This window comes from Crocuta crocuta, unplaced genomic scaffold, assembly GCF_008692635.1.
Source record: "Crocuta crocuta isolate KB4526 unplaced genomic scaffold, BGI_CrCroc_1.0 scaffold564, whole genome shotgun sequence".
Classification (NCBI taxonomy): Eukaryota; Metazoa; Chordata; class Mammalia; order Carnivora; family Hyaenidae; genus Crocuta; species Crocuta crocuta.
This window is the reverse complement of record NW_027533010.1, coordinates 527,633-547,108: the sequence shown is the minus strand read 5'-3', so window position 1 is coordinate 547,108 and position 19,476 is coordinate 527,633. Positions and strand designations below refer to the sequence as shown.

The window sequence follows — 19,476 nt, the reverse complement described above, 5'->3', positions numbered from 1 at the left end:
TTTATTTCTAGGAGAGAGACAGCATGAGCAGGGGAGGGTCAGAGAGAGAGGGAGTCACAGACTCTGAAACAGGCTCCAGGCTCTGAGCTGGCAGTCAGCACAGAGCCCGACGCGGGGCTCGAACCCACGAACCATGAGATCATGACCTAAGCGAAAGTCGGACGCTTAACCAACTAAGCCACCCAGGCGCCCCTCTGCGCGGACAGTCTTAACATTGAGTTTGTGGCTGCCAAGTAGCATAGGCCACATCCGGAACTTAAGTTCTATATTATATGCATGCATTATCTAGGGATCCGTTATTAATTAAATCTTAGGTTTTGCAATAAGCCTTGTATTCAGAGTAACTTCTTGTTTCTCGAGAACACATAGCCAGCCCCGAAATTGATATTCAAGGGACCTTTTTTCCTACTTCAGTACTAGAACTGTGTTCCTTCGTGTTCCTCTTTGCAGTTAAACCCACAGACTCTGGGGAATGAAGATTCCCTGGAGATTCGTGGCAATGATCCTAACTTGCCTGGCACCACATTACTGCTGACACTCCCCAGCTGACCCAGCTCTGCTACTCACGTCTGACGAAGCCACAAGTTGTCATAAGAGAGAAGAAATCTAAAAGACAGTATGTTGTTGACTTAGGAAGTTTCATTTTCTCCTTAAATGTAGGTATTCTTGTCCCAGAACTTTCCCCTCTATTTCTTAAACTGGTTAAAAGGAGGTACTGCGTATCAAATGATATTTCCTCAAACAGAATGATTTTGATGGATGCTTATTCCTGAAATACCCGCTGTCCTGAATACTTGAGGGCACAAGACTGAGAAGGTCTGACTGTAGAAGAGAGCCATTCATTCATGTCCGGTGAAAAACAAGCACATACTTGAAAATACGGCCGAGCATGCACAGAAATAAGTAATTCTAATGCCACAAAATACGAGCTGCTCCTGAGGTTTCTGAGAACCCCTGGCAGCTTGACATACGGAGGGGGGTGATCCCTTACCTGTACCCGAGTCCAGTGGGACTGAACAGACCAGCCTGCTGCACTGATGGGCAACAGGCTAGAAAGGGGCGAGGTGTGCCAGAAGTGGAGTCAAATGTGAGGCTGTGAGAGACTGTTAACATCCAGCTTCCAGGAGCCTCTTCTGCCAGAAGTACCATGACAGTCAGATTCACGACTACCCAGACTGCTGCCCAGAGAATGCTCTCCAGAGGCTATAGCACCAGCACACCCAGTATGTTGGCTCCGTTACCCAAATTAAATGTGTTCTCAGCCCATAGTTCTCGTTCAGCTGAGGTGTTGGGACCGCTTGTGCGTGATGTGTCTCAACCAACTTGTTGTTCACAAGTCCTAAAATTGGCATAAATGTCCTCAAGTTTACTTAAAATATTCACAAGAGTAGATTCATAGTCTTCTTGGACTTACTGGCGTTCCACAAGCCAGAGTGTGAGAGCATTGTAGTCAGTGGGCCCTGGGATTATGTACGACCTTGGCAACACCCCATGTACATCAGCAGAATGATGGAGGACTCTGATAAGGTAATGGTACAATTATTAATCCAATTGTTCTATTTTTTTAAAAAAAATTTGCTAGAAAGATATCCAAGAAAATGTACTACACTCTCGGACTTGAATACTGAGACAAGAAACTTGGCTAACTTAGAATCACAACAAGATTTTTAATTTCAAAACAACAATACCTTTCCTGTGCTTAAAGCAAGCCCAGAACTATTTTTTTTAAGTTCATCTATTTATTCTGAGACAGAGTGAGAGAGAATGTACACGGGAGGGCAGAAAGAGAGAGAGAGAGAGAAAGAATGCTGAAGTGAAAACAAGAGTAGACACTTAACTGAATGAGCCACCCAGGCACCCCCAGAAAACTATTCTTATGGCTTCTTCAGTTCATTAAAGATGAATGAAGTCTCAAAAGACACATATCTAAATGCCTCCTTCCTTTTGCCACTTTTCCCAGCACATTGAACCACAGACAGTTTGACAAATAAGATCAGAATTTGAACTAGAACCCAGTGATCATTAATGTCTCTGAAAGAAAATTGCTGATGGGGGGGTGGGTCCAGTTTCTATGGTGTTGAAATTAGGGCATTTTGAGTTCTATTATGTAAAAGGAAACCTAACAGCAAATATCATTGACAAGTTTTCCATTTTCTTTGGAAGAGATTACTTAGAAGTATCACAATACCCCTTGTTTTTCTTCATGTATCTTGTCTTTTGGTTAGCCTTTAACATCGAGAACTCTGGTCTCTGCATTTTCATGCACCTACGGCCGGACAATGAACTCTCATTAAAACAGTGTCATTATAATTTGATTGACGTTTTACATTTAGATAACCCAGGCTGCAATAATAGTGAGGATCATGACTTAGAGCAGAGACTGGCTACTATTTTCTGTAAAGGGCCAAGTAGTAACTGTCTTAGGTTATACGGTCCCTGTGGCACCTACTTACCTCTGCTCTTGCTGCATGAAAGTACCCACAGACAGTGCATAAACAGATGTGTGGCTGCGTCCCAATAAACTTCATTGGTGGCTAAAACTGAATTTCATATCATTTTTACGTCATGAATATTCTTCTTTTGATTTTTCTTCAACCATTGAGAAATGTAAAAATCATTCTTTGCTTGCAGGTGGTAGAAAAACAGGTGGTGGGCATGATTTGGCACATGGAGAGTAGGTTGTTGACCTCTGACTTAGAATCACACCAGCCCACACGACACCTTATAATTGCTGTAAAAAGGTAAGTCACAGTGCCCCAAACCAGGTGTAAATAATGAAATAGTAATTTGAGTTAACTTGCCCATTGCACCGTTTGGATTCGTCCTCAGGAATCCCTAAGAGACCGACTGTTGGAATCATGGCTTTCAGTTTTCCAGAAAGTACTAATACTGAAAATCATGTAGGATGGGGGAGTCGGGCATAGGGAGCACAAAGCTGTCCTGCCCCAAACAGGACAAGTCTTTCTAATTCTATTTTGTCTGAAATGTTGCTTTCAATTTGGCAGTCTATTCTATAATCTCTTTCCCCCCAGATTTTCTAGTAAAGATGAAGCTTCGGGAAGGAGTATCTGTTAGTACAGAGCCCTGTCCCTCCAAGGCACGGTACTTGAATCTGAGAAGCCAGAGAGGCAGGCTTAGGGACTACCGCGTTCAAATGAAAAATTAGATAAAAATTTAGTTGCAGAATCCCATATAGGTAAGCTTCTACCAGAAGGCATTGTTCTGAAAGTAAACCGCTACAATGAAACCTTATGTCATTTATGCTTTTCTGTAAGAAGGGGAAAACCTGTATAAGGTTATTAATACAGAGAAGGAATGATTTCAGAATGAAAATATAGGAAAACAGCAGGATCGAATCCATGGAAATGGAGTCTTCCATATTTAATACCAAGAGAACAGAGAAGCGAATAGCAGAGAGCAATTTCTCTTAAAGCTTCAATTCTTAGGCCAAGCGCATATTTAAATTGCCAGATGGCTCCAGTTGTTTCTTTACTTCTGATTCTTTCTTTTAGTTGTACTATCTGTGTCTTTGCTTCTCCGGGTCCCTCCCCTCACCTAACCTCCTTGATTTAACAAGATTTACCAATTGACATATTTCTGTTGTTTTCTCCCAAAACACCTATTGGCTCAAAGGTCCAAACCCAAGTCTTAAATCAGTCCTATCCACTTCCAGAAGATTCTTCTGTCACTCTTAATACAAGCCCTTGATATCCTCTTTTAAGAATGTAAACCAAAATTATACCCTGAAGCTACAATAGTCTATACCCTGGTGAGTTACCATGACAACCCTCAGATTAGCTTCAGGAAAACAGTGACGAGTTTCCTCCTCTTTCCATCACTGTATTACAGAGTCCCACCTTGCCCTTTGGGTCCTATCAGGGAGGAGATCAGTGCTAATTCTTTGGCTTGAATTTGCTTCTTTGAAAAGATGAGATGGGGAAAAGAGGCTATCTTCTCCTTGAAATGTTTGCAGTCAGGGCAAGAAACCTTGCCAAAATTCTGGAATCAGATTTTGCTTTGCAGCCTAATTTTTGTTTGGCTTTTTTTGGGGGGGGTTACTTTTCCTTTTTTTTAACATCATGGCTATGGTAACAAATCTAAAGTCGTGTTTTACAATATTGGGTGCCCCACCTTCATAGCTTTACCAATGCAGCCAATGACTCACTTCGGAAGGTTGCTGTCTTATCTTGAAAAGTATTTGGAATCTGACTAGGTGCAGCAGCTCAGTGCTTTCCTTTTATTTGTAAACAAACTAGATTTCCAGTCCAAAGGAAAACAATACCCTTTCCCCTCCCCTTCTCTCCCATGCTCCAGATCTTCAGTTAGAAGCATCATCTAGAAACGTTCATCTAGAAATGTCTGGTAACTAAGCTGTGGGGGCATTGGGCCAAAAAGACGTTAAGTCAGAAATAGTTCATTTCTGGGACAGGGTTCAACCTTAATTTATTATTATTGTTATTATTAAGAAAAAAGAAATGAACTGCCCATGTGGATCTTTAGGAAGGCTTTTAGAATCATGTATTAAATACCATAAAGTCTGGGCTGCCTTCAGATATTTCATTTTAGAGGTCTACAGAAGTGTTTAAAATTTAGGGATTGAAACAGTGCAAAAAAAAGCTTGGCCCACTGAAGTATTGCAGTTGTAATCAGGGACCTGCTGACAAGTGTCCCGAACATTTCTGTTTATTGTTGTCCAGGGCCTGAGTCTGTGTTTCAGCTATTGCACACCTGCCCTTTGGTCCTGGAAACTTGAATCGTTTGTGAGTTTCACTGGCAACAATGGGCTATTTACTTTTAGCAGGTAATGCTTCTCCTAAGTGAAACACCCTTGTGAGAAAATCTATTGCACACCCAGCTTTATTTATGGATACTACCTCCTAAACTTTGAACACTTTGGTGTTGGCCACTGAACACTGAAAAGTACAGTAAAACCTTGGACCACGAGTAACTTGTTCTGCGAGTATTCTGGAAGACAAGCAAACATTTCTAATACATTTTAATTTGATAAATGAGTGATGTTTTGCAATATGAGGAATATGCAATGCTGAAATGTCACATGATCACAACTGAGCCAGTGGTTCTTGAAATTCACTTAGACATGCGAGTGTTTTGAATTACAAGCATGATTCCACAATGAATTATGCTCACACACCAAGGTTTTAGTGTACTTGTTTTTGGTAATTCAAAAAATAGGAAGGGGCACCTCGGTGGCTCAAATGATCGCCTACTCTTGAATTCGGTTCAGGTCATGGTCCCTGAGTTGTGGGATTGAGCCCCACATTAGGCTCCGTGCTGGACTTGGAGACTGCTTAAGATTCTCTCTCTCCCTCTGCCCCTCTGTCCCACTTATGCTATCTCTCAGAAATTAAAAAAAGAAAATAGGGCATCTTGGTGGCTTAGTCAGCTATGCATCTAACTCTTGTTGTGGTCTCAGAGTAACTCAGGTCATGATTTCACAGTTCACGAGATCAAGCCCTGCTTCCGGCTGTGGGCTAACAGTGTGGAGCCTGCTTGGGAGTCTTCCTCTCCCTCACTCTCTCTCTGCCCCTCCCCCACTTGCACTGTCTCTCCATCTCTCTCAAAACAAATAAACTTTTAAAAAATTAAATAAATAAAATTTAAAAACTATAAATACATGAATAAATAATAAAAAAGAGGGAAATGAGGGTTGCCAATAGAAAACTGATTTGAAGAGGATGGCATATTAGCAAAAAGACAGGAAACTTACGAGGTAGAAGAAATTCTAGGCCTATGAGATCCATTTGGATGGTACCCTGTATAAGAAGGCAGTTGAGTCTTGAGTGAAATTTAATGGCCTGAACTTCAGGGTAAAGTTATCAGTCAAAGAGTTTAAGGCTAGACCAAGTTTTAGAGAAAATTAAGATATGAGTCCTGGGGGGGAGGGGCACCTGAGTGGCTCAGTCTGTTATGCATCTGATTTTGGCTCAGGGCATGATGTCACACAGTTCGTGGGGTCAAGCCCTGGGTCAGGCTCTGTGCTAATAGCTCAGAGCTTTGGATTCTGGGTCTCCCTCTCTCTCTGCACCTCCCCCGATCCACTTTGTCTCCCTCTCTCTCTGTCAAAAATAAACATTTTTTAAAAAATTTTTAAAAAGATATATCTACTTGGCTACAGGAGTGGAAAATTATCTTTTTTTTATCTTTATTTGTCTCCATCTAACAATATTCTACTTAACAATAAAGATAATTCAGAACTTAAACTTTTATTATTAAAATTATTTTACATTAAAACAGCTTCAGGATTGGGATCAAGAATAAAGATGTAAAAACCAACTACTATCACCCATGTCAACACAAGAAAAATAAAACTCAAGATTTACATTATCTTGGAACAAGAAAGACAATCCCCTTGAAGCTCTGTGGGGGTGAGGCCTTTGAGCACAAACAGCAAGGTACAAGAAAGAAAAATTAATCCTGGAGCACCTTTTATTCCTGATGCGTCAGATATTAGGTTTGTTTAATGTGCTCATGACATTGCTTTGTTTTCGTGAGTGACAAAACAATCACAAAGCTTCTTTTATGGTTACTTGTGACCTCCATTTCCTGAACACTGTTTCTCCTTCAGGTTTTAATCTTCTACATCACATACTTTCTATGAGAGAAGTTGTCAGAAATCTAAACTTGGTAGGGGCCTCCGACAGTGGGAAGCTGAGATTTTTCAAGCTGGAAGAGGGTTTGTACCAACACAGTTAATTCACACGTCAGGCCTTCCAATAGCCTGGAGTCTGAGCGTCTATCCTAGGGAGTGGACACCTCCCCTGCACACTTCCAAGTTGTCATTGACCCAAACCGCCTAGCGATCTGTCTGGGCCTGTAAGTAATTTTCTTTTATCTTTAAAATTGTACCCCAGTACAGCTAATCTAAAGGTGCAACATGTTAAAAAAAAAAAAAAAAATTAAGAACACAAAGCAACTCCAGCAGAGAATATATAACATAAGGTGGGGGTTGAAACCTCATTCCATATCTTCTAAGTTAAACAGCAGTTCCCCAGGAAACACGTACACGATTTAATCATCTCATCTTAATCTTTGTAGTATATGACTTGTATAATGAGATATAACTTATCTTTCATTCTCCCACTTCCACTTTTCTGATGTGGGCAGCCCTATAAAAACTGCACATTCTTTTTGAATGTCGTAAGGTGCCTATTCACATTATATGCAAATGTCTCTGCATTTGTTTTCATTGTTTATTGTCCTTCCTAACTTCCCTTTACACTCATTTACTTACTATTCCACTTCATCATTTCATAAGAGTGTTTTGCAATTCGAATCAGTTCTTCTAATTGACTGGTTTACAAGAGGAACTTTTCTTAGTGTTCAGATCGTCCTTTGATTTTTCTGAATATAGTCCCTCATCACATCATTAAAGTGTTTTGGAATTAATGATCAATTCAAAGAGATAAGGTCATACTAGCAATGTATCGATTCCATCACAATTTTATGTATTTAACTGATTTAACAATTTACTAGTTCAATTCTCTGATCAGCCTGAAAATCTTTCCTGATTAAATTGCTTATTTTCTGACTAAATTACACACAAGCGTCAGACTATCCGGCTGTTAACTTAAGGGCTGAAGTGTGTTTACTCTGCCAATTACCGAGATGTTATAACAGCGTACCTATACACCACCGTCTGTAGCTACAAAATTACTTCACAATAGAAATTTAAAANTATTATATATATATATATTTTTTTTAAGTTAATTAATTTATTTTGAGAGAGAGAGAGAGCGCGCGCGCGCGCGCGTGAGCTGGGGAGGGGCAGGGAGAGAGGGAGAGATTGAGAATCCCAAACAGGCTCCTCACTGACAGCGGGAGTGGCCTCAAATTAACAAACAGTGAGATCAAGATCTGAGCCCAAAGCAAGAGTCAGATGCTTAACAACTGAGCCACCCAGGTACCCCAGCAAGTTTCCTTATTTTCTAATAGGAAAACTTTATCAGGTGAAGGGATTAGGAACATGCCACCCCAGGAGCGCCTGGGAAGCTCAGCTGATTAAGTGTCAGACTTCAGCTCAGCTTATGATCTTAGGTCACGATCACAAGTTTGTGGGTTTGAGCCTCTACATCGGGCTCTGCAATGACAGTGCAGCACCTACTTGGGATCTCTCTCTGCGCCCCTCCCCCCTCCCTCCCTCCCTCTCTCTCAAAATAAATAAATAAACAGTTTTTAAAAATGCCATCACAAAGTATGCCTCTTGGGCATATTGATTATTTCGAACTGAAGGCACTTAAGAAACAAAAGGTGAATGAAGGGCTGTCTGGCCTCCCTCTTTCTACCCAAAAGCAGGTCATAAAATTTCCGTAGGGAAAAGCACCCTCCCTCAACCAGGGAGAGAAGAGTCTTATCACAAGAGACTGGGAGTCCTTGCCTAAACACATATTAAAATAACCCTTATCTTCCACTAGTTTCCCTCTCACATAACTCCTAATCATTGTGCCGCAATTGACCACCCCTAGCCCATGCCCCTTTGTCTTATCATATCCTCACAATTTATCATTCTTTGTAGAATACGTTTTGTAAGCTTTCGGGCCTGATGGCTTCTTCAGGTCTTCATTTTCTTTTTTTTTTTTTCATTTTTAAAATATTTTATTTATTTTTGAGAGAGACACAGCATAAGCAGGAGTGAGGGAGAGGGAGACAAGAATCTGAAGCAGGCTCCAGGTTCTGAGCTGTCAGCACAGAACCCAACACAGGGCTCGAGCTCACAAACTGTGAGAACATGATCTGACCTGCAGTTGGACACTTAATGGACTGCACCACCCAGGCACCCCCAGGTCTTCATTTTCTATCTGAAGACTCTCAGGAAATTGTAAAAAGATAATAATAATAAAATTAATTAATTTGTATGTTAATCTCCCATTAATCTGTTTTATGTTTAATTCTTAGTCCAGCCACAGAATCTAGGAGGGTAAAAGAAAATGTTTCTCCCTGACACAGCAAAGTTCACACACACACACACACACACACACACACACACACACACACACACACACTTCTTCCCCAGTTTTGCATAGTACTTTATATAATGTTGCCTGATAACTGTGTCATATATCCAACATTCTAGATCCTAGCATCTAGATTCTTAGAATTGAAAGAAATCTTGAGAAGATCAAATCAAGCCTGTAATCTCTCTCTTATTGGTTCTTCAGTTATAATTCTGTGGACCATACTCTTCAAGGACTCATAAGATCTTAAATGAGCAGTTAACCTTGTTTACAGATATGGCAAATTAACCAGTCACCTGATTTTGTGTCTTCCTAAAATGACTTCCTTTGAAAAACACAGATCTAGGGGCGCCTGGGTGGCTTAGTCGGTTAAGCGTCCGACTTTCACTTAGGTCATGATCTCGTGGTTCGTGGGTTCGAGCCCCGCGTCGGGCTCTGTGCTGACTGCCAGCTCAGAGCCTGGAGCCTATTTCAGAGTCTGTGTCTCCCTCTCTCTCTGACCCTCCCCTGCTCACGCTGTCTCTCTCTCTCCTAGAAATAAAATATTAAGAAAAAAAGAAAAACACAGATCTAACAATTTAAATCTTCAAATGAATGGTTGCCTGTGTAAACAACAAAAATCAACAATTTAACTTCCTCCACGCCAAACCCTTAACACTATAGTTAGTCATTCCTAGCTCCATTACTCTGGTAATGAGGAGAGAGGGGGCTGGAAGAAGGAATGGAACGGGACAAGGCATAAGAATCTCAAGATTAAAGGTGGCAAGGGGCGCCTGGGTGGCTTAGTCGGTTAAGCGTCCGACTTTCGCTTAGGTCATGATCTCGCGGTTCGCGGGTTCGAGCCCCGCGTCGGGCTCTGTGCTGACTGCCAGCTCGGAGCCTGGAGCCTGTTTCAGTCTGTGACTCCCTCTCTCTCTGACCCTCCCCTGCTCACGCTGTCTCTCTCTCTCTCTCTTCTAGAAATAAATAAAACATTTAAAAAAATTAAAGGTGGCAAAATTTCTCCTTGGAGGGTCAGTTTCTATGATGTAGAAATTCAAGTTTATGTCTTCAAGAAAATATCCCATTAATAGCCCAAAAGCACTCTGCCTTTCTTGATTCTTGGCCCATTGCCGTTCCCCATGACATCAGTTCAAAATGTTTACATATCAAGGAAATACACACTACATTACTAAGTATCCTTTCCATGGTCTGGGTACTAATTTATCTTAAGCATAGGATGGATTGAACATAAGAAGACTTACCCGGCAGGAGCTTTCAAAGTGCTTTAGGTCCAAAGAAAAAGGATGCAGTTTTGCTCTCCCTTAAATAACTATTCTTCCATCTTAGTCAGTGGAAGACAGGGTGAGAGGTCAAAAAGGTCTCAGCCAGCTCAGTGTAAGTATTCCTGCCCTGGTCTCTGGGAGGGGTTTGCAGTCCTAATTAGCATCAAAATGGCTCCCCATCTAACCCTAATCCACTGCATATTTCTGGCTTTTGTGATTTTTATAGCTTGTTAATTCTCTCTGTTTTCCTTCATATATAGATCTTGCGCTCCTGAACTTCCAAACTTGACTTTATAATTGTATTGAATTATCTAGGGTTACAATTTCACATTTAAGATACAACTCACCTCAAGATTTACACCTTTGAGTTGATGAAATTCAGGGCTTTGCCCTATAGTTTTCACTGTAAAGTGAACAAATCTCAGAGAAAACAGTGCTGACATCATAGGTTTTCTCCCTTCAACTGTGGCTCCCACAAATTCAGGGATGGCTTTTTCCTTCTTGGAGTCCACATATTTCCTCAGAACTACTGAGATGTAAAGGTGTCGGGAACGGGAGAGTGTAATTCTTTTTTTTCTTTTCTTTTTTTTATATTTTTTAATGTTTTATTTATTTCTAGGAGAGAGAGAGAGACAGCGTGAGCAGGGGAGGGTCAGAGAGAGAGGGAGTCACAGACTCTGAAACAGGCTCCAGGCTCTGAGCTGGCAGTCAGCACAGAGCCCGACGCGGGGCTCGAACCCACGAACCGCGAGACCATGACCTGAGCGAAAGTCGGACGCTTAACCGACTAAGCCACCCGGGCGCCCCGGGAGAGTGTAATTCTAACATTTTACTTCCCCATAGATATTGAGGTCTCAAGGAGAACATGAACACGGGTGCTTACTTGTAGTCCCAGATAAAACTGAACTCTCAGGTCAGGAGGAAATTTAAAACCCAGTAGAATAGGCATCATCATTAGCACCAACATCAACAACAACATTATTGCTACTGGTAATTTTATAGCACACTTACTGTGTCTCACACATTGCACTACTGATGAATTATCTCATTTAAGGCTCTGAACAACTTCATGACGACGGGGCTATTACCATTTCCATTTAAAAAGGAGAAAACAACAGTTCACTGGGGTAAATTGCCTAATTTACTAGAGATACTAATGAGTGGTACTACTATACTGTAATCTAAATACAGACCAGCTGATTCCATAGTTTCTCCTCCTTAGCATTCACCATGGAAAACTGGATCGGCTGAGCAATTGACTTTTAGAGATAAAAGTGATTGTAGATATTGAGTATCTCCTTGAACGTGATGGATTATCATGGCCATGTTATATGTTTATAAAGGTTTCTCAGATATTATTTATCTGGGGGCGTTCGGCTCAGGTCATGATCTCACGGTTTGTGGGTTCGAGCCCCGCGTCGGGCTCTATGCTGACAGCTAGCTCAGAGCCTGGAGCCTGTTTCAGATGCTGTGTCTCCCTCTCTCTCTGACCTTCCCCTGCTCGTGCTCTCTCTCTCCCTCCCTCTCTCTCTCTCTCTCTCTCTCTCAGAAATAGATAAAACATTATAAAAAAGATGTTTAAAAAAATTATCTGTTAAATAGTCCTCTGACCTGACGGCTATTGATAATGAATCAAGAGTATCAGACAATTTATCGACTTTAACTTGTGGAAAATATATATAAAAAAAGATCAATCAAGAATTAAGGAAAGCATGTACCACTGATCATTTTTGCAGCAAAATTCTTTTTACAAAGTGTTTGTTGTTTAATGGAAAAGGAGAAAACAATCCTTTTTGATGGTTTCCCATTGTTATTTCAGTTTTATACACTTATAAAAGTCAACCTAATCGCTTTAGCTTTTGTGCCAGAAAATCATCTGCATTTAAAACTTATTTTTGCCCTAGAATAATTCTAAAAATTAACATTTCTAATTATCTTTGGTTTTCTCAGATATCCCAATAATATCTTGCATGCATTTGCTCATCACGTTGCACAGGTTTCCAAATGAGATTAGCAGTGGACAGTTCCGTGGTGCTGTTAGTTACACCAACAGCAACCTTGGAGGACGTTTTGCTTATTTTCCGCTTTAGCAAGTGTTTTATTGCTTTAGTATTATTTGGTATGAGTCACAATCTGGAATTGAAATGCATACATTTCTTATTTTTTTAAAGCGATACATGAACCATTAATGATAATAATAAATGCTTAAAAGAATTTATTTTTACTGTATTTGTTACTGAAATATTTTTTAAAAGCAGTCACTTAAATCTATACATAATTTAAATAGTATACATATATTAAATAGTATACACACACATGTAAGGAAGATTTTATAGAATCTGGGAAGGAAGGCCAACACATTGCTTTTTTATGAATATAGAAATAAATAACTTCTTTCAAGAACTGAAGGGCAAATTCCAAGGTAAGGTTTGTCCTTGTTGTTGAGAAAATATATTTTCACTTCTAATAAACTGTCATTCTCACAATAATACAGAAAACAGATTTGTTCTGAAATCTTTTTCTACTTTAAATAGTGTCCTTTTTCAATATGTAGTAATATTGTTTTTATACTTTGAGTACATTACCTTCTAAAATGCTTATTTATTTTCAGCATTCTATTAATCTGTATTTACTTTGTAAAAAATAACACGAACTGGTTTTTATACTAAGTGAAACAGGATTTGTTTAAAAAATTTTTTTTTCTGGTTTTGGGAAGCAACAGGTACTCAGATTATTGAATCTTCCAAGCAGTTTTTTTCTTACTTTTGAAACAGGAGGGAAGGGAGGCTTTGGAGACAAGTTGACCAAAGTAAAGCCATTTTGGCTTTAGACTGACCCTTACTCTAAAAGTCAGCTAGTTATAAAAAGTGTCATAAGGGGCGCCTGGGTGGCTCAGTCAGTTAAGCTTCTGACTTCAGCTTAGGTTATGATCTCATGGTTTGTGGGTTCGAGCCCCGTGTCGGGCTCTGTGCCGACAGCCAGCTCAGAGCTAGAGCCTGTTTCAGATTCTGTGTCTCCCTCTGTCTCTGACCCTTCCCTGCTCACGCTGTCTCTCTCTCTCTCTCTCTCAGAAATAAACAAACACATTAAAAAAAAAATTATCACAAGATCCAACTCCTGGAGGACCACAGACCCCACTCCCTCCAGCAGCAGAAGTCATGAAGCCTGTGTATTCTTAAAATTCCTCCCTGTGGGTAATTCCACAACCCTAACAGAATGGAAAAACCAACCACCTAATGTAAATTTTAATCCAAAGTTAGAATATGCCCCTCCCTATATGGATAGCTACATTTTTTTTTAAGATTTTATTTTTAAGTACTTTCTACACCCAACATGTGGTTTCAACCTACAATGCTAGATCAAGAGTCAAATGCTCTACCAGCTGGGCCAGGCAGTCACCCCCGTGGTTTAGCTAATTAAAAACCAAAAACCAAAAAACAAACTTCTAAAATCCTTTGTTAGAGGCTAAGATAGAATCCTCTTCCTCATCTGGGAGGAACTATCGCTACTTTGTCTACAAAGTAGCTCCTTTCTTTTATACTTAATAAATCTTTGTCCCATTCTTTAAATGGCTTGTTCTTGAATTCTTTCTTGCCCCAAACCGAATAGTCTCTTGGGGAGGGGGCTGAGGCCCTCCCTCTCAGAGTCTCTGCCAATCTGGTGTCACTTTGAAGTGATGGCTTTCTCACTCTCCTCTAATTTTCCTTTCTTTCCTTCCTCCCTCCCTTCCTACTACCTTGTCTATTTTCCTTCTTTTCTGTTTTCTTCCTTCCAGCCTTTCTTCTTTTCCTTCTAACTTTCTTCCTGTTTCTTTTCTGAAAGAAAGTGTCTTTTCCTTTTTTATTTTTTTTAAAGTAGGCTTCACGCCCAGTGTGGAGCTCAACACAAGACTGGAACTCAATTCATAACCCTGAGATCAAGACCTAAGCTGAGATCAAGAGTTGGATGCTCGACTGACTGAGCCACCCAGGCGCCCCAAAAGAAAGTGTATTAAACGGAGGCAGTCACAGAGTCTTGACTCAGTTAAGGGCTGTTAATAACTTTTAGTAAAACACTGGGGCCATTTCAGAAGCAACGTGTAGCTGTCTTTATATTTGAGACAAATAATAGTGCATATTCTTTTGACTTCAATACCAAGCTAATGGCTAGGTCACTAAATTTTTGAAAATCCCAACCTTTGCTGGAAGTCCATAGATCAATGTCTAGGACCTCAGGAAAACTGAGCTTCAATAATCTTCACTGTAAACACACATGGTGACAGAAAGTAAAAATGCTCTTTATTGTGCAAAAAAGAGAAGTCTATCATCTTACTTTCTTGACACCGCAGCACAGATAGAGGTCAAAACAGGAAGCGCTATTGTTAACAGGCAGAAACATGAAAGTTCTGTTCTTAAAAACACCTTCAACCCTCTTCCTCAAGAGGACATTTTGAATGTAGGAACTCTGGGTGGGACCATATGGCTTCCTGTATTTTCTTTAATCAAAGTGGTAAAGTTTGATTTTGTTTTAAAAGGCAGTTAAAGGAAAGATATTTCTCATGTCAGAAGAGAACAACATTCAGTTCCTTTTAGATTTTTATGAGCATCTGTGATCATTTGTCATATGTGGCTAAAAAATGACCAGTACTGATGAAATGCCATTTTATTTTTAGAGAAAATCCTCAGCACACTTTCCCAAAATAATTTTTTAAAAAATCTCTGCTTCTTTCCAGGGACATTTTATTCATGGCTGAATGTGGGTGCATACACTTTTATGATAAAGACCATCTTTTTGCCAAAATATACTGGGGTAGAGGACTTAAATGCTATAATCTGCAGAACTGATGGTATAGAATTTTGTTATGTAGGTTTCTTGTGCACAAATACTAATAATTCATTCTTAAGACACTTGGTTGGCTTGAAATAATATTTTAAACAAAGAGAAAAATGCCATGAATCTAAAAAATGAAGAGAAGGCCAGGAAGCAAACAATATGGTAGATAAATATCTCGATCTCTGAACTTTCATTTCCAACACTTCAAGTTTTCTCCCAGCCTATGTGTGATGGCAAATAAATATTCCAGAACAAAACTAATCATTCAAAATAAGGATAGGCATAATTTACTTTAGGTAGAATGAATGCAAGCAACGTTTTCTCTTTTCCTAATGAAATAAGACTATTTCAAACAAGGATATACTGATATATTGAGGGAACATTTTCAGGCCAAATGACTAATTAGAAGTTTGTCTTTATTAGTAAACTGTCGTCATACTAAAAATACAACTTAAATCAGTGACAAAATCCTCAGGGGCACCTGGGTGGCTCAGTCGGTTGCGCTTCTGATATCAACTCAAGCCATTGTCATGAGGTTTGTGGGTTTGAGCCCTGCGTCAGACTCTGCTAACAGCTCAGAGCCTGGATCCTCCTTCGGATTCTGACTCTCTCTCTCTCTCTCTCTCCCTCTTCCCCTCTCCCATGCATGCTCTCTCTCTCTCTCTCTCTCTCTCGAAAATAAAATAAACATTAAAAAAAAGACAAAATTCTCAGATAATAGACTAGGTAATTAAGATAAAACACCTTTCTATACATCCAGATCCAGTAGAAAACTTGACAAAGGACCCCATTTTGTGTATTTTTATTGTGATCTTACATATATTTAAGTTTAGAGTTTCTTACATGTTGATTTCTGCATACAATCTGTGGAAAAATAACTTTTCTTGTTTTAAGTCAGCTCCACACCCAATGGGGGCTCAAATTCATGACCCTGAGATCAAGAGTTGCATACTCTACTGGCTGAGCCAGCTAGGTGTCCCTGGAAAATAGGTTTTCTGATTTTCCTTCCAGAGAATAAGAAATGACTGGCTATAATGAAAAATAAGAAGTATTTTGCATAATTATTGAACTAGTCTAAGAATAGATGCTGTTCTACTGAATCTCCTGATGCAGTCATCAGCTAGATCTTTTTTTTTTTCCAACCACCAAAGTGTAAAAGAAGTAGTTATAGGACCAGAATGAAACTTCAAGAAGTTCCTTTATCTCGCATGTGTTATTGTAACTGAATATGCTTGAATTTCCATTTCTCATCTGCAGAAACCAAGGGAAGCAGCAAGAATTAGCAGAGTAGAAAATGGGAAAGTGATCATCCCAGAGTCTCAGTGTTTCAGAGTCTGATGTGATCACCGGGCCATTTAGTTTTGCTCTCTATCTTTTCACTCTCCAAGATCCTGGTGTCTCTGTTGTGTTCTACAAGGTGGGTTGGAAACTTAATAGGGTTTATTTATGCAGTTGGAATTTTGAAATAGAGGGTAAATTAAAAGGAAGTAAGGCTTGATTGCTGGATCAAAGTTCTATTTGAAAACTCTAGGGTTCTTATAGAAAGTAATTTTTTTTTATAGATAGTAATTTAAAAGCTTAAAAAAAACCCTGTACATTTAAAAAGTATTTTATGATTTAGAAAATACTTTAATCTTTTTAAAAAATTTTAAAATGTTTTGTTTATTTCTGAGAGAGAGAGAGAGAAAGATAGAGAGAGAGAGAGAGAGACAGTGTGAGCAGGGGAGGGTCAGAGAGAGAAGGAGACACAGAATCAGAAACAGGCTCCAGACTCTGAGCTGGCTGTCGGCACAGATCCCGAGACGGGGCTCGAACCGACGAACCTTGAGATCATGACCTGAGCCACAGTTGGACACTTAATCAACTGAGCCACCCAGGTGCTCCTAGAAAATACTTTGATTTAAAAAAAATTTTTTTTTTAGTTTATTTGAGAGAAAGAGAAAGAATGTGTGTGTACACATCAAGCAGTGGAGAGGGAGAGGGAGAATCTCAAGCATGCTTCACACTCAGTGCAGAGCCCAACTCGGGGTTCCATTCCACGACCCTGGGATCATGACGTGTGCCAAAATTAAAGAGTTAGATGCTCAACGGATGGAGCCACCACACACCCCTACAAACACTTTATTATACAACTATTTCATTTAACATACAGTGAGGGAGCCCCAGGGTCTATTAGCAGAGCTTTGACCATAACCATGCATCCTGTTTGCATTGTTTCTTTTTGTTTCTCTCTCCCAGTCTCCCTCTCTCCTTCCTTCTCCAACCCCAGTGATTGATTCTGAAACTTACTTTATGGATGCTTAACAATAAAAGGACCAAAAATTTTTGAGAGCAAATTTAGTGTCCTATTTACTTTTGCATCTCTAGTATCTAATCCAACATAGGTATTTAGCTATTATTTGTTGAATGAATGAAATAAAACAAGACAAATTGAAACAGAGCTGTCTTTTCAGAGAGTAAATAAATGAAAATAGAAAATTAATATTATAGATTTCAGACAACTATTTAGAATATCAAGTAATGTTATAGATACTATCTATCTATCATCTGATCTCTCTGTCATCTACCTTGTTAGCCTCACTCCAAATAGTACATTTTACCATTGGTTATTATTTAGAAGTTTTCAGGTCATTACATCATAATTAAAAGTTAGAAAGATCTGTCTTGTTTTACTGACAACATAGAAGCTAGAATCTATTTTTCAGTAACATAAGGTCTATTGCAATAAAACAAATAAAAATGGTCATTGCCAATTATTTCTCAATAAAATGGGAAAAATGGTCATAATCACCTGTCACATCTAGGTAAGTACAAGACCATGACCATTAACTTTTATTTGGTTTATGTCATTTTTCCTTATTTATCGCTGTTCTATTTCCTTTATAAATTTCACAGTTTTCTGAAAGCATCAACTGATCATTTTTATATTATTCCATCAGCCTGGCTTATCCATAAGTAGATTTCAACTGGCAACTGACCATGCTTAGATAAAAGAAGTTTTCATACACGTATTTTTGTTCTTCCTGCATGTCTAGGTAAAGATCCTGGATGTGTTGAGCTTTATTTTATTTCTGCAAAGTCTCTATAAGTAAATATTTGTGTGTGGGACTTGGAGGAAAATTCAGAGAGGAAGAGCTAATTTATTATTTATTTCAGACTTAGAATCATTGAGGTCACATCCTAGCAAGACACACTGAGAGAAAGGATCTCAAAGAATATACAAATTTTACAACAGCAAACCCATAAAACAAATAAAGATGAAATATCCAGTATCCAGTTTAGATTCTCTAGATCCACACCAAAGAAGAAAATACAGAGAAAATGGGCAAAGCTGTAATTTTGCCAACTTAGGTACTGCTGTTAAGAAATACTACACGATGCCATCTAGTGACAGGTGACCAACGTCTGATTAATCACATAGAAATGATGGGGTGAGGAGGTGAAATGCCCAGGATTTTGTCTGCAAGGAGAAAATCCTTCTGAGAGAATTACATTCGAGAGATTAGTTTTATTTCTCTGGGTCCACAGAGTGTATGAAAATTTATCAGAAAGCGGCAGCGCGGGGATTTTTATTTTGAAATCCTGTATTGCCACCTACCTCCAAATCTGAACCTCCACCTCCTCCTGCTGCTGCCTTTCACCATCCAGTCCGCAGCTGAGCTCAGAACTGATGAGTGTCCTCAAGTCATAGCCCCCCGTAGAGTGACAGGTGGTGGAGGTGGAGCACCTTAGAAACCAGTCTCAGAAAAAAAAAAAGACTTCAAAAAAAGGAACCAAGATGATTCCTAAAACAGTCTGTACCCAATTAAAAATAACAACAATCATAAATAAACTGCTGGAAGTTCAAAGACTAAAACTAAAATAAGGACCAGAGGAAATCATCTTTGTTTTTCTCAGTCAACGACTATGCAGACCTGATGCTGTCTTGTTCCTTGTACCAAAGCCTCAGTGAAAATGCCAGAGACCTCTCTCTAAATGGCTGTAGCATTATGCCCTAAGGGAAATAATTTTCTCCAACATTTCTCATCTTTTGTAAACAGATGGCATAGGGTTTTTTTTTTTTTTTTTTTTAAAGAAAGACCAACAATCTGTCAACTCTGGAATTCTCATAGTCCAATAGTTTCTTTTTGGTTAATTTTGCACAACTAGATGAACCAGTGCTGCGGCCATAGATACATTTAAGTAAATGAGACCCTTCTCTGTATTCACATATATCCGATTAAAGCTCAACAGGAATATCTCCGTCACCTCAGAAAAATATCAAATTGAAAACCCTTGTAAAATGAAAAGAAAAGCTTATCAAAATCTCCAGCTTCTAGTGCATCTAGTTGTTTTCTTTTTATTGTTGCCTACATGCTGTGATTGGAGCACAATGTGTGGAAATTGCATAACCATTATTTCCACAAATCAAAGCTATTGAGAAATGG

At 39.3% G+C, this 19,476-nt stretch overlaps 1 protein-coding gene across 2 annotated transcripts in view; it reads right to left on the bottom strand.

Annotated features, from left to right (window-relative positions):
• SLC39A10 (solute carrier family 39 member 10) overlaps positions 1-18,697 on the bottom strand; it is a 142,410-nt gene extending 123,713 nt beyond the window's left edge. The window contains exon 1 of one of the 2 annotated variants that reach the window (XM_077745809.1): positions 18,648-18,697. The gene's annotated coding sequence lies outside the window, so the exon portion shown is untranslated. Of the gene's footprint in view, positions 1-991; positions 1,007-18,647 lie in introns of those variants that run through there. The other variant, XM_077745810.1, reaches the window with a different exon arrangement.
• Positions 18,698-19,476: the final 779 nt, after the last annotated feature.